The sequence below is a fragment of the Eriocheir sinensis genome, unplaced genomic scaffold (assembly GCF_024679095.1).
Source record: "Eriocheir sinensis breed Jianghai 21 unplaced genomic scaffold, ASM2467909v1 Scaffold634, whole genome shotgun sequence".
Taxonomy (NCBI): domain Eukaryota; kingdom Metazoa; phylum Arthropoda; class Malacostraca; order Decapoda; family Varunidae; genus Eriocheir; species Eriocheir sinensis.
In genome coordinates this window covers 127,501-141,664 of record NW_026111981.1, presented here as the reverse complement: position 1 = coordinate 141,664, position 14,164 = coordinate 127,501, and the positions used below count along the sequence as shown (strand labels likewise).

Genomic DNA, 14,164 nt, shown 5'->3' with positions numbered 1-14,164 from the left:
TACCCGTGCCTTTCCTAACCAAAGCCATCCCCTCATAGTGACAATATAAGAACTTGAGAACATAAGGAGGCTGCAAGAGGCCATTGGGGTGTTCCTGTGCGTGGAGAGCTTGGTTAACTATCGCCTGGTCCTCTGTCTGTCTCCCTAGCTACCCGTGCCTTCCATAACCAAAGACTTTCCCTCATAGTGACAATATAAGAACTTGAGAACATAAGGAGTCTGCAAGAGGCCATTGGTGCATTGCTGTGGGTGGAGAGCTTGGTTAACTATCACCTGGTCCTCTGTCTGTCTGCCTAACTACCCGTCCCTTCCATAACCAAAGACTTTCCCTCGTAGTGACAATATAAGAACTTGAGAACATAAGGAGGCTGCAAGAGGCCATTGGTGCATTGCTGTGGGTGGAGAGCTTGGTTAACTATCACCTGGTCCTCTGTCTGTCTCCCTAGCTACCCGTCCCTTCCATAACCAAAGACTTTCCCTCGTAATTACAATATAAGAACTTGAGAACATAAGGAGTCTGCAAGAGGCCATTGGTGCATTGCTGTTGGTGGAAGCTTGGTTAACTATCACCTGGTCCTCTGTCTGTCCTAGCTACCGTCCCTTCCATAACCAACGACTTTCCCTCGTAATTACAATATAAGAACTTGAGAACATAAGGAGGCTGCAAGAGGCCATTGGTGCATTGCTGTGGGTGGAGAGCTTGGTTAACTATCACCTGGTCCTCTGTCTGTCTGTCCAGCTATCCGTCCCTTCCTTAACCCAAAACATTCCCTCATAATGGCAACACATGCGTAGACGTAACACATAGCTTGTCACATAAACACACACACACACACGCATCTATCCAACATTCACGTTCTATCTATCTATGTAACTATTTTCAAGCAGGCGATCTGGCGCTCTGAGATGTAGAATACAAGCTTAAAACTATCGTAAACACACTTATTAAAACAGCACATACTGACTCATACAGAACCTCATAGTTTGACTGTCATTCTCATACTTACAGGAAGGAATCAGCCTCCAGCATGACCTTGGGCTGGACGTGCTGGAGCTTGTCGCTGCTGTTGCAGATCACACGTCCCAGGCTGGTCTTGCAGAGCTCGTAAAGTTGTTCTGAAAGTGTTTATTGAACGTACGTGAGCCAAAATTGACTTGGTATATCTTTAAACACTGTCTAGATATATGTTATTGGTGACGCAGGAAAATATTTAGGTTGGGAATCTTAACTAGGTAGCAGCGACGGGCCAAATTTGTGTCTTTACGGTGTAGCAGCGACAGGCCAAATGTGGCTTTACCGTGTAGCAGCGACAGGCCAAATTTGTGGCTTTACGGTGTAGCAGCGACAGGCCAAATTTGTGGCTCTAGCGTGTAGCAGCGACAGGCCAAATTTGTGGCTTTACCGTGTAACGACAGGCCAAAGTTGTGGCTTTACCGTGTAGCAGCGACAGGCCAAATTTGTGGCTTTACCGTGTAGCAGCGACGGGCCAAATTTGTGGCTTTACTGTGTAGCAGCGACAGGCCAAATTTGTGGCTTTACCGTGTAGCAGCGACGGGCCAAATTGTGGCTTTACTATGTAGCAACGACGGGCCAAATTTGTGGCTTTACCGTGTAGCAACGACAGGCCAAATTGTGGCTTTACTGTGTAGCAGTGACAGGCCAAATTGTGGCTTTACCGTGTAGCAGCGACAGGCCAAATTTGTGGCTTTACTGTGTAGCAGCGACGGGCCAAATTGTGGCTTTACCGTGTAGCAGCGACAGGCCAAATTTGTGGCTTTACTGTGTAGCAGTGACCAAATTTGGCTTTACTGTGTAGCAACGACGGGCCAAATTTGTGGCTTTACTGTGTAGCAACGACGGTCGAAATTTGTGTCTTTACCGTGTAGCAGCGACAGGCCAAATTTGTGGCTTTATTGTGTAGCAGCGACAGGCCAAATTTGTGGCTTTATTGTGTAGCAGCGACAGGCCAAATTTGTGCCATGATATAACCCCCCAAAAGATGATACATAAACTGATCACAAATGCTTTGATATATATTATGAAATGGTTTGTATGGATGATGATTTTCCTCATTTTTCTTGCTTAGAAGGACCATTCAGAAACATGGTACCCGCTGTTACCGGGTTAAACACTTCTCTAAACACACACACACACACACACACACGCACACACACAGACCGATGCTTAATTTACGATGTTTTTGTTTGTATCTATGTATATGATGTTTTGATAGCAATAAATATTTACTTACTAATCTACACACACACACACACACACACACACACACGCGTACCCTTAGTGAATGAGGAGGGCGGGATGTCGTCCTCATACCAGTAACGATCGCCTCGCCTCAGGTGGTGGAAATGGCGACCAATCAAACAGCCAAACGTGGGCCCGACCAGCGCTCCACAGTTTGGCTTTTCCGCGAGTCCACCGGTGAAGAGATCCACATCATCCACATGCCTGGGAGATGGATGAGAGTTACCACATTGTTAGTAGAGGTTGTAGTAGTATTTGCAAGGCATTGTTAGTCTAGTGCAGGATAACAAAGGCCTTTCCCAATGTCTCCATCTTGAAGGGAAAGGCATCTTGTATTCTCAGGGCTAAAAAATATATAAGAAATTGTGTTAACAGAGAAATGTATGGGGGTTAAGATCACAGACTTAAGGCTTTGATACAAGGCTTCCTTACTTATAAATCCCTTGTAGTTTCTTGGTGTTTTCCAGGGCAACGACATCACTGAGGTCTTGGAAGGAGACAGCTTTCAGGAGGCAGCTAACATTAACCTAGGACAGACCTGACCTAACCCACTACCTCCTTGCTATCATATTAAATCCATAAGAACTTAAGACTGTACATAACGGTCTGACAGCTAACATTAACCTGGGACAGACCTGACCTAACCCACTACCTCCTTGCTATCATATTAAATCCATAAGAACTTAAGACTGTACATAACGGTCTGACAGCTAACATTAACCTGGGACAGACCTGACCTAACCCACTACCTCCTTGCTATCATATTAAATCCATAAGAACTGAAGACCTTACATAACGGTCTGACAGCTAACGTTAACCTTGGACAGACACAGACTAGCCGGAACACACTACAAACACTGCTTTCGGCTTCAGGGACATTCTCTAGTGCAGAACAACATAGGCATTTCCCAACAAGCAAACTGAAGCTACCAATACAAGGCTTCCTTACTTATAAATCCCTTGTAGTTTCTTGATGTTTTCCGGGGCAACGACGTCACTCAGGCCTTGGAAGGAGGCAGCTTTCGGGAGGCCGCAGAGGTGCCTCCAGCGGTTGTATCCAGCGATGCCGTGGTCACGCCCCTGCAGGATCTGTGCCGCCAGGTCCAGGCCAACACCTGATAGATAGATAGATAGATATTGAAAGATAGAAAGAGATATATGACCAACAATAGGTAATACACACACACACACACACACACACACACACAGAGGAGACAAGGAAAAAGAAGAGGAGGAGGAAGAGGAGAGAAGAAGAGGAGGAGGAGGAGGAAAGCAAAGAGGAAAAAGATGCAGAAGATAAAGCAAAAGAGGAGGAGGAGGAGGAGGAGGAGGAGGAAGAGAAAGAAGAAGAACAAGAACAAGAAGAAAAGAGGCGGAGGTAGAACAAGAAGGTGATGCAGAAAAGAAGAAGAAGAAGAAGAAGAGGAGGAGGAGGAGGAGGAGGAGGAGGAGGAGGAAGAGAAAGAAGAAAAACAAGAACAAGAAGAAAAAGAGGAAGAGGAAGAACAAGATGATGCAGAAGAGGAAGAAGAGGAAGAAGAGGAGGAGGAGGAGGAGGAGAAAGAGGAGAAAGAAGAACAGACACACATACACACCACACTAAATACACACAATAAAAAAAATTAATAATAATTCAAATAAAATGAAGAACAAAAAAATATAAAAATCCCCTATATACCCACCCCCACCATACCCCCATACCCACCAGTCTTAGCGTCCTCGAACATCTTGCTGGTCATGGCTTCGGAAATGGCCATGTCCTCGTTCTGGGCGTGGGAGCTGACCATCCCCTCAAGGACCTCGTCGAACTTGCCTCGCTCGTAAAGGTCGAAGGGTGCGTAGAAGGTGCTGGCAATGGGGCGTTCCTTGACCTTCTGACCCTGTGGCGGGGGAGGAAGAGGAGGAGGAGGAGGAGGAGGAGGAGGAGGAGGAGGAGGAGGAGGAGGAGGAGGAGGAGGAGGAAGAGGAGGAGGAGGAGGAGGAGGAGGAAGAGGAGGAGGAGGAGGAGGAGGAGGAGGAGGAGGAGGAGGATTGTTGGTTAGCATGAGTGAATTTGAGAAGGAAGAGGAATAAGAGAAGGAGGGGGTGGAGAGGAGGAGGAGGAGGAGGAGAAGGAGGAGGAGGAGAAGGAGGAGGAGGAAGAGGAGGAGGAGGAGGAGAAAGAGGAGGAGGAGGAGGAGGAGGAGGAGGGTTGGTTAGCATGAGTGAATTTGAGAAGAAGAAAGAGGAATAAGAGGAGGAGGGGGTGAAGAGGAGGAGGAGGAGGAGGAGGAGGAGGAGGAGGAGGAGGAGGTGGAGGAGGAGGAGGAGGAGGACTGTTGGTTAGTATGAGTGAATTTGAGAAGGAAGAGGAATAAGAGAAGGAGGGGGTGGAGAGGAGGAGGAGGAGGAAGAAGAGGAGGAGGAGGAGGAGAAAGAGGAGGGGGAGGAGGAGGAGGGTTGGTTAGCATGAGTGCATTTGAGACGAAGGCAGAGGAATAAGCGACGGAGGGGGTGGAGAGGAGGAGGAGGAGGAAACATGGAAACATGGAAACATGGAAACGCAGGCAACAGAAAGCCTATTGGCTCATTACGAGGTTGCCCGCTTTGGTGATTTAATCTGCTCGACAGCCTGGGGCCTGGGGAGCAGATGAAAGCACCTCGACATTGAGGAGCAGATGAAAGCGCCTCGATATTGAGGAGCATGAAAGCAACTCAATATTCAGTTTACTCCAGACGCAGCGAAGTGACGGTCGATTCTATATTTGAAGGAGTTGATAGTATTCGCATTTACTACTTCTGAAGGAAGATTGTTCCAGTGACGGATGACTCGGTTTGAAAAGAAACTCCTTCCGATGTCTGTGTTACATCGACTAGACTGAATGGGTAAACCGTTATTTCTAGTTCTTAGGTTGGTTTGCAATTCAAAGAAATTGGAGTAATCGACGTTATTGAATTTTTTAGATACTTGAAGTCTTGAGTCATATCTCCTCGTAGGCGTCTTTTCTCCAATGTAAAGAGATTGAGTCGCTTGAGTCGTTCCTCGTACGGTTGAGCCCTTAAGGTTGGTATCATTTTCGTGGCGCGTCGTTGAATCCTTTCCAGTAAATCAATGTCCTTTCTGTAATTAGGAGACCAGAACTGTACTGCATACTCGAGGTGCGGTCTTACCATGGAATTATACAAGGATAGCATCACGTCTGGCGTTTTACACTCAAGTTCTTCGCTATGAACCCGAGCATAGTGTTGGCTTTGTTGTATGCTTTTTACAGTGATTCGCGTGTTTCAGGTCACTGCTGATAGTGACTCAAGATCCTTTTCCTCCTGCATCGCTTGCAGAGGTCTCCCATTCATGATGTATGTGTGTTTACTATTTCTGGACCCAATGTGCATGACTTTGCATTTGTCAACATTAAAGGACATTGCCATTTTCCGACCATTCGATAATGTGATTGAGGTCTTTCTGAATGATTTCGCAGTCGGTCTTTGTGAGGGCCTTTCCCCCCAACTTAGTGTCATCAGCAAATTTCGATATTGTGGATTTCAGTCCTGATTCGAGGTCGTTGATATATATGATGAAGAGAATGGGTCCCAGCACTGACCCTTGAGGCACTCCACTAGTGACTGGAAGCCAATCGGAAGGCTGTCCGTTGAGTAGTACTCGTTGTTTTCTGTCGGTGAGCCAATCTCTTATCCACGCGATCAGATTGGCTCCAATGCCCTCCAGTGCAGTTTCTTAAGGAGTCGCTCGTGCGTTACCTTGTAGAAGGATCTCTGAAAGTCCAGGTATATAACATCACTGGGGATGTGGGCATCCCAGTTCTTATATATACCTTGGAAGAAGTCTAATAAATTCGTTAGGCAGGAGCGCTTGTTTCTGAAGCCATGCTGGGTGTCGGAGATTACATTATTGTCTTCTAGAAACTTAACAAGTTTGTCTCTAATAATCTTTCGAGTATGTTTCCTGCCACTGATGTCAAACTTATGGGCCTGTAGTTTAATGAAACTATTTTTTCTACTTATTTGAAAATAGGTGTTACTTTCTCCATATTCCAGTCTTCATGGACCTTTTTCAATTTAACAGACTGGTTGAACATGTTAGTGAGTGGCTGAAGTATTTGTTGTTTAAGCTCTTTTAATAACCTCGAGGACAAACCGTCAGGTCCTGTTGACTTGTTCGTGTCGAGTTTTTCCAAATACCTTTTCACTTCTTGGTCGCATATTGAGTCAATTTTCAGGGACGTGATTCCCTCGGCAGGTCAGGGTTCTCGGGCATGTTTTAGATGTTCTCGAATGTGAATACGGATGCTAAGTTACTTCTGAGGATTCTGACCATCTGTTTACTGTCCTGAGTTGCAGCTCCAGTCTCGTCTGTCAGGGGACCAATATTGGATTTTACTTTCTTTTTCGAGCTGATGTAGGTGCAGAATTTTTTGAGGTTGTCTTGATGTCACGCGCTCTTTGTTTTCGTAGTTGCGTTTACTACTCCGAATAAGGGTGCGACAAGCTCTGAGGCTGTTGTGGTACTGAGTACGGGCTTCAGCCGTGTCATTCTCTTTCATTAGGTTATAATTCCTTTTTAAGTTTACCGCCCTTTTATTTCTCTGGTCATCCACGGTGGATCTACGGCACAATTTACTCGCCTGGGTTTCGTCGGCACTGTAGCCTCTTCTACTCCCAAAAGCTTATCTTTGAAGTTGTTCCACGTTGTCGATTGTATTGTCGGTTAGGTGAAGTTGGTCCCAGGTCGCGGAGGAAGCAGCTCACGGGCTAGATTGAAATTTGCTTTTTGTAGTCTGGTATCACTGACGGATTGTCTACGAGTTTGTGACTTATGTTGACATTGAAACGGATTAAGTGGTGATCGCAACCGTTAATTTTCACCAACTTCACAGTCGCGAATGAGGTCAGGGTCGCTTACTAATACCAGATCCAGCAGATTGTTTTCTCTTGTTGGTTGAGTTACAACTTGGTGAGGAACGAATCCTCCACCATTTCTATAAGCCTGTTACCCTCTTGATCTCCAGTCAATTGTCCCCAGTCAATGTTAGGGCAATTAAAGTCCCCAATTATTATTGCTTGTTTACTTTGTGTTAAGAGTGAAGCTCTTCGTACAGGGCAGTGTCATCGGCTGCTTGTTGTTTTGGAGGCCTGTATACGATCGCAAGGGTTAGTTTCTTATTATTCGCAGTTATTTCCACATAGACGGAGTCGTAATTCTCTGCATCCTGTTTGGCTATTTTTATGGCAGGAGCGTACTTTTACGTAACAAATTACTCCTCCTCCTTTCTTGTGCATTCGATTTTTTTGGAAGCTTTCGTACCCGGGAAATGACAGTTCAGATACTAGATGTGCAGAGTTGGCCCAAGTCTCTGTGATGGCTACCACATCTGGTTTCTCAGTTGCAATATACGCCCTAATTTCGTCCTTTTGGGTAATAGACTGCGTGCATTTGTGTACAAAATGGAAATGTGACTACTGGTTTGGCGCGTCGTGTTGAATGAGTTCGCTTGTCGGAGGCGTCGTTGGTTACACAGTTTCTTGCAAGCCGCATCGACGCTACGGTTCGGTTGATCAAGGGTTGCCTTTGCCTTGCCCTCGCCTCCAGTTTTTGAATAGCTTTCGAGAAGCTTTCAACTGCATCGTTCAGGAGCCTTCCTAGCCCGAACCAACCTCGTTCAAGTGGAGTCCGTCCTCCCAAAACAAATCTGGGCGCTGGTTGAAGTGATGCCATGCGTTCGTGAACCCTACGCCTTCATCGTTACATAACTGCTTTAGACTAGTGTTGATGCCGTACGCTTTACTGTTGTTGTATCCGGCGAACGTATAGACTCTCGGTAGAATTCCAGAGACGATGATGAGAGCGGACTTGGTCTTGTATTTCCGAATGACTTGACGGTATTTTGCTAACAGGTCCTGAATTTGAGTTGACTGAAGGTCGTTGGTTCCCGCATGGATCAGATACACTGTGTCGTCCTTCGCATTTACTGAAACTGCATCGACAGCTGATTCAATATCGTCCAGTTTGGCTCCGGGGATACAGAAACGCTGCCGTGTCAACGTATTCCGACCACAAAACTCCGTAAGTTGGCCTCTCACCACACTAAATTGACTCTAGTAGTTAGTTTGCCCATACCAGGAAACAGCGTCTGGTTCGTACAAGTGACAGCTGGTAGAATGGTCTTGTGATTTCTTCTGGAAGGGCGCGAGGTACAAGCGGGAGCGCGGGCTAAGGTGGGTTTGGAAGTGGTGGTGGTGTTAGTAGTGGGTGGCTGGGAAAGGGTGGAGGGTGAGGTGTGGATGGAGGGAGATGTGGTATCAGAAGTGGAGGAGGAGGCGGAGGTTGAGTTCGTGTTGGAGGTGGAAGTGGAGGATGGAGTGGTGATGAGGATAGGGGAGGAGTCAAGGGTGTTGGAGGGAGAGGAAGGGCTAGCGGGAGAAACGGGAGTGGTACTGTTGATGGAGGAGGATGGGCTAGGAAGGAGGTGGATCGAGTAGAAGGAATGGTATGTGTGGCGGGGGGTTCTGGCGTTGCTGTGGAGTGGGGTGGTTGTGGGGAGGCTGTGGAGTTCGTGTTGGAGGTGGAAGTGGAGGATGGAGTGGTGATGAGGATAGGGGAGGAGTCAAGGGTGGTGGAGGGAGAAGAGGGAGTGGGAGTGGATGAGGTAGCAAGGGAGGTGGATGGGGCGGAAGGAATAGTAAGGATGGAGGCGGGTTCAGGCGAGGCAGAGGAGGAGGAGGAGGTATGTAGTTGGGTCAGAACGTCAGAATATGAGTTTGAGGAGGAGGAAGCTGGAGTAGGAAGGGCGGGGAAAGAAGAAGAAGAAGAAGAAGAATGAGGGTAGGGAGTTGAGGAAGGCCATCATGGTGTCCCAGATCAACGCATTGGAGCGTTGTAGTTCCTCGTTGGTTTTGTAGTGCCTGAATACGTAAGTCTAAGACACAGTACCTACATCGAGTCGCTGGTTTGGTAATGAATCGCAGCATATTTCTTTGAACAATTACAGCAATTGAGATAGTTGGACGGCATGATTACTTCTTTTTTTTAATTTTTATTTACTGTTGCAAGACGATATAATTGTGTGCTTTACAGTTAAGATGAATTTTGTATCCGCGTGGACTAAGGTCAACACCTGGAAGGAGGCGGCTTTAAATCAGTCAAGTCACGCAGGAGAGTTTGAGGTGTGGCGTCTATGAGGGCCCGCACGTGTTTTCCCTCCGGGATTAAAATTCTCTGGGGATTAAACTATTCCTCCTTTTCAAAACAGGTGTGCTGGTATACGGGTCAAGCTTTGTACTTCTACGTTAGTGACAGATTTTCTACGTTAGTTAGACACAAGAAGCTCACTGTCTTTCACTGGGTGCTGTGTTAGGTCGTGCAGTTGTAATCCTACTGAGGAAAGACAGGAAACACAAAAAAAGTCGATATATAACTTAACCGCTCAGCTCAGCAGGGAAGTCCTCTCACTGTAAGGTAATCCTCGCAACACTTCAAACACTAGTTAGACGCGTCACAGCACTGAGTTAGACGTTAATTAATTAAGTTGAGTGGTGCTAAATCAGAAAAGTAAACAAGCACAGTTAGTCGTTCGATTTCTGAGAAGGCGTACGGGCCTATTTAAGTAACGGTTAATTAAAACGTGGATGAACGGATTTCAAAAGTTGTGACGTTAAAATGTAACACACGGAGTCGATTCACACACAAAATAACAAGTGTCGTTTCACCAGACGAGGTGAAAAGCAAGGTTAAGGTTTGATGCCGCAGCAGCAGCAAGGTCAACGTCTGTCCCTTTGAGGAGGTCAGGCGAGACTGAGGAGGAGGAGGAGAAGGAAGAGAAGGAGGAGGAGGAGGAGGAAGAGGAGGAGGAAGAGGTTGGTTAGCATGAGTGAATTTGAGAAGAAGGAAGAGGAATAAGAGGAGGAGGGGTGAAGAGGAGAAGGAGGAGGAGGCGGAGGCGGAGGACGAGGAGGCGGAGGAGGGTGGGTTAGCATGAGTGAATTTGAGAAGAAGAAGAAGAAGGAGGAAACATGGAAACATGGAAACGCAGGCAACAGAAAGCCTATTGGCTCATTACGAGGTTGCCCGCTTTGGTGATTTAATCTGCTCGACAGCCTGGGGCCTGGGGAGCAGATGAAAGCACCTCGACGTTGAGGAGCAGATGAAAGCGCCTCGATATTGAGGAGCAGATTAAAGCAACTCAATATTCAGTTTACTCCAGACGAAGCGAAGTGACGGTCGATTCTATATTTGAAGGAGTTGATAGTATTCGCATTTACTACTTCTGAAGGAAGATTGTTCCAGTGACGGATGACTCGGTTTGAAAAGAAACTCCTTCCGATGTCTGTGTTACATCGACTAGACTGAATGGGTAAACCGTTATTTCTAGTTCTTAGGTTGGTTTGCAATTCAAAGAAATTGGAGTAATCGACGTTATTGAATTTTTCAGATACTTGAAGACTTGAATCATATCTCCTCGTAGGCGTCTTTTCTCCAATGTAAAGAGATTGAGTCGCTTGAGTCGTTCCTCGTACGGTTGAGCCCTTAAGGTTGGTATCATTTTCGTGGCGCGTCGTTGAATCCTTTCCAGTAAATCAATGTCCTTTCTGTAATTAGGAGACCAGAACTGTACTGCATACTCGAGGTGCGGTCTTACCATGGAATTATACAAGGATAGCATCACGTCTGGCGTTTTACACTCGAAGTTCCTCGCTATGAACCCGAGCATAGTGTTGGCTTTGTTGTATGCTTTTTTACAGTGATTCGCGTGTTTCAGGTCACTGCTGATAGTGATCCCAAGACCCTTTTCCTCCTGCATCGCCTGCAGAGGTTTCCCACTCATGATGTATGTGTGGTTACTATTTCAGGACACAATGTGCAGGACTTTGAATTTGTCAACACAATTCGATCATGTGATTTAGGTCTAACTGAATGAATACGCAGTCGGTCTATTTTAGGGCCTTTCCCCACCTTAGTGTCATCAGCAAATTTCGATATTGTGGATTTCAGTCCTGATTCGAGGTCGTTGATATATATGATGAAGAGAATGGGTCCCAGCACTGACCCTTGAGGCACTCCACTAGTGACTGGAAGCCAATCGGAAGGCTGTCCGTTGAGTAGTACTCGTTGTTTTCTGTCGGTGAGCCAATCTCTTATCCACGCGATCAGATTGGCTCCAATGCCCTCCGAGTGCAGTTTCTTAAGGAGTCGCTCGTGCGGTACCTTGTCGAAGGCTTTCTGAAAGTCAGGTATATAACATCACTGGGGATGTGGGCATCCCAGTTCTTATATATACCTTGGAAGAAGTCTAATAAATTCGTTAGGCAGGAGCGCTTGTTTCTGAAGCCATGCTGGGTGTCGGAGATTACATTATTGTCTTCTAGAAACTTAACAAGTTTGTCTCTAATAATCTTTTCAGTATTTTTCCTGCCACTGATGTCAAACTTATGGGCCTGTAGTTTAATGCAACGCTTTTGTCTCCTTTTTGAAAATTGGTGTTACGTTCGCCATCTTCCAGTCTTCCGGGACCTTTTCAATTGAACAGACTGGTTGAACATGTTAGTGAGTGGCTGAAGTATTTGTTGTTTAAGCTCTTTTAATAACCGCGGGACAAACCGTCAGGTCCTGTTGACTTGTTCGTGTCGAGTTTATCAAATACTCTTTCACTTCTTGGTCGCATATTGAGTCAATTTTCAGGGCGTGATTCCCCTCGGCAGGTCAGGGTTCTCGGCATGGTTTCGATGTTCTCGACTGTGAATACGGATGCGAAGTTACTGTTGAGGATTCTGGCCATCTGTTTACTGTCCTGAGTTGCAGCTCCAGTCTCGTCTGTCAGGGGACCAATATTGGATTTTACTTTCTTTTCGATCTGATGTATGTGAAGAATTTTTGAGTTTGTCTTGATGTCACGCGCTATTTGTTTTCGTAGTTGCGTTTACTACTCCGAATAAGGGTGCGACAAGCTCTGAGGCTGTTGTGGTACTGAGTACGGGCTTCGGCCGTGTCATTCTCTTTCATTAGGTTATAATTCCTTTTTTAAGTTTACCGCCTTTTTATTTCTCTGGTCATCCACGGTGGATCTACGGCACCATTTACTCGCCTGGGTTTCGTCGGCACTGTAGCCTTTTCTACTCCCAAAAGCTTATCTTTGAAGTTGTTCCACGTTGTCGATTGTATTGTCGGTTAGGTGAAGTTGGTCCCAGGTCGCAGAGGGAAGCAGCTCACGGGCTAGGTTGAAATTTGCTTTTTTGTAGTCTGGTATCACTGACGGATTGTCTACGAGTTTGTGACTTATGTTGACATTGAAACGGATTAAGTGGTGATCGCAACCGTTAATTTTTCACCAACTTCACAGTCGCGAATGAGGTCAGGGTCGCTTACTAATACCAGATCCAGCAGATTGTTTTCTCTTGTTGGTTGAGTTACAACTTGGTGAGAACGAATCCTCCACCATTTCTATAAGCCTGTTACCCTCTTGATCTCCAGTCAATTGTCCCCAGTCAATGTTAGGGCAATTAAAGTCCCCAATTATTATTGCTTGTTTACTTTGTGTTAAAGTGAAGCTCTTCGTACAGGGCAGTGTCATCGGCTGCTTTTTTTGTGTGAGGCCTTTATACGGTAGCAAGTGTTAGTTTCTTATTATTCTCAGTTATTTCCCAATAGACGTAGTAGTAATTCTCTGCGTCCTGTTTGTCTATTTTATGGCAGGGAGCGTACTTTTACGTAGCAAATTACTCCTCCTCCTTTCTTGTGCATTCGATTTTTTGGAAGCTTTCGTACCCGGAAATGACAGTTCAGATACTAGATGTGCAGAGTTGGCCCAAGTCTCTGTGATGGCTACCACAGCTGGTTTCTCAGTTGCAATATACGCCTAATTTCGTCCTTTTGGGTAACAGACTGCGTGCATTTGTGTACAAAATGGAAATGTGACTACTGGTTTGGCCGCGTCGTGTTGAATGAGTTCGCTTGTCGGAGGCGTCGTTGGTTACAGTTTCTTGCAAGCCGCATCGACGCTACGGTTCCGGTTGATCAAGGGTTGCCTTTGCCTTGCCCTCGCCTCCAGTTTTGAATAGCTTTCGAGAAGCTTTCAACTGCATCGTTCAGGAGCCTTCCTAGCCGCGCCGAACCAACCTCGTTCAAGTGGAGTCCGTCCTCCCAAAACAAATCTGGGCGCTGGTTGAAGTGATGCCATGCGTTCGTGAACCCTACGCCTTCATCGTTACATAACTGCTTTAGACTAGTGTTGACGCCGTACGCTTTACTGTTGTTGTATCCGGCGAACGTATTGACTCTCGGTAGAATTCCAGAGACGATGATGTGAGGGGACTTGGTCTTGTATTTCCGAATGACTTGACGGTATTTTGCTAACAGGTCCTGAATTTGAGTTGACTGAAGGTCGTTGGTTCCCGCATGGATCAGATACACTGTGTCGTCCTTCGCATTTACTGAAACTGCATCGACAGCTGATTCAGTATCGTCCAGTTTGGCTCCGGGGATACAGAAACGCTGCCGTGTCAACGTATTCCGACCACAAAACTCCGTAAGTTGGCCTCTCACCACACTGTCTCCAACTAAATTGACTCTAGTAGTTAGTTTGCCCATACCAGGAAACAGCGTCTGGTTCGTACAAGTGACAGCTGGTAGAATGGTCTTGTGATTTCTTCTGGAAGGGCGCGAGGTACAAGCAGGAGCACTTGAGCTAAGGTGGGTTCGGAAGTGGTGGTGGTGATAGTAGTTGGTGGTTGGGAAAGGGTGGAGGGTGAGGTGTGGATGGAGGGAGATGTGGTATCAGAAGTGGAGGAGGAGGCGGAGGTTGAGTTCGTGTTGGAGGTGGAAGCACTAGAATCACTTACTGTCTCTCTATCATATCCTGTCCCCATATAAACAGCACACAGTTTGTCTCTACCTGTCCTAGTAAACACAACACC

At 46.4% G+C, this 14,164-nt stretch overlaps 1 protein-coding gene across 2 annotated transcripts in view; it reads right to left on the bottom strand.

Annotated features, from left to right (window-relative positions):
• Positions 1 to 3,340: 3,340 nt before the first annotated feature.
• Positions 3,341 to 14,164, bottom strand: part of LOC126993567 (neogenin-like) — a 32,414-nt gene continuing 21,590 nt past the window's right edge. For both annotated transcript variants that reach the window (XR_007747958.1, XR_007747959.1), the window contains 2 exons: positions 3,966 to 4,140; positions 3,341 to 3,375 (listed from right to left, as the gene is read on the bottom strand). The gene's annotated coding sequence lies outside the window, so the exon portion shown is untranslated. The remainder of the gene's footprint in view (positions 3,376 to 3,965; positions 4,141 to 14,164) is intronic.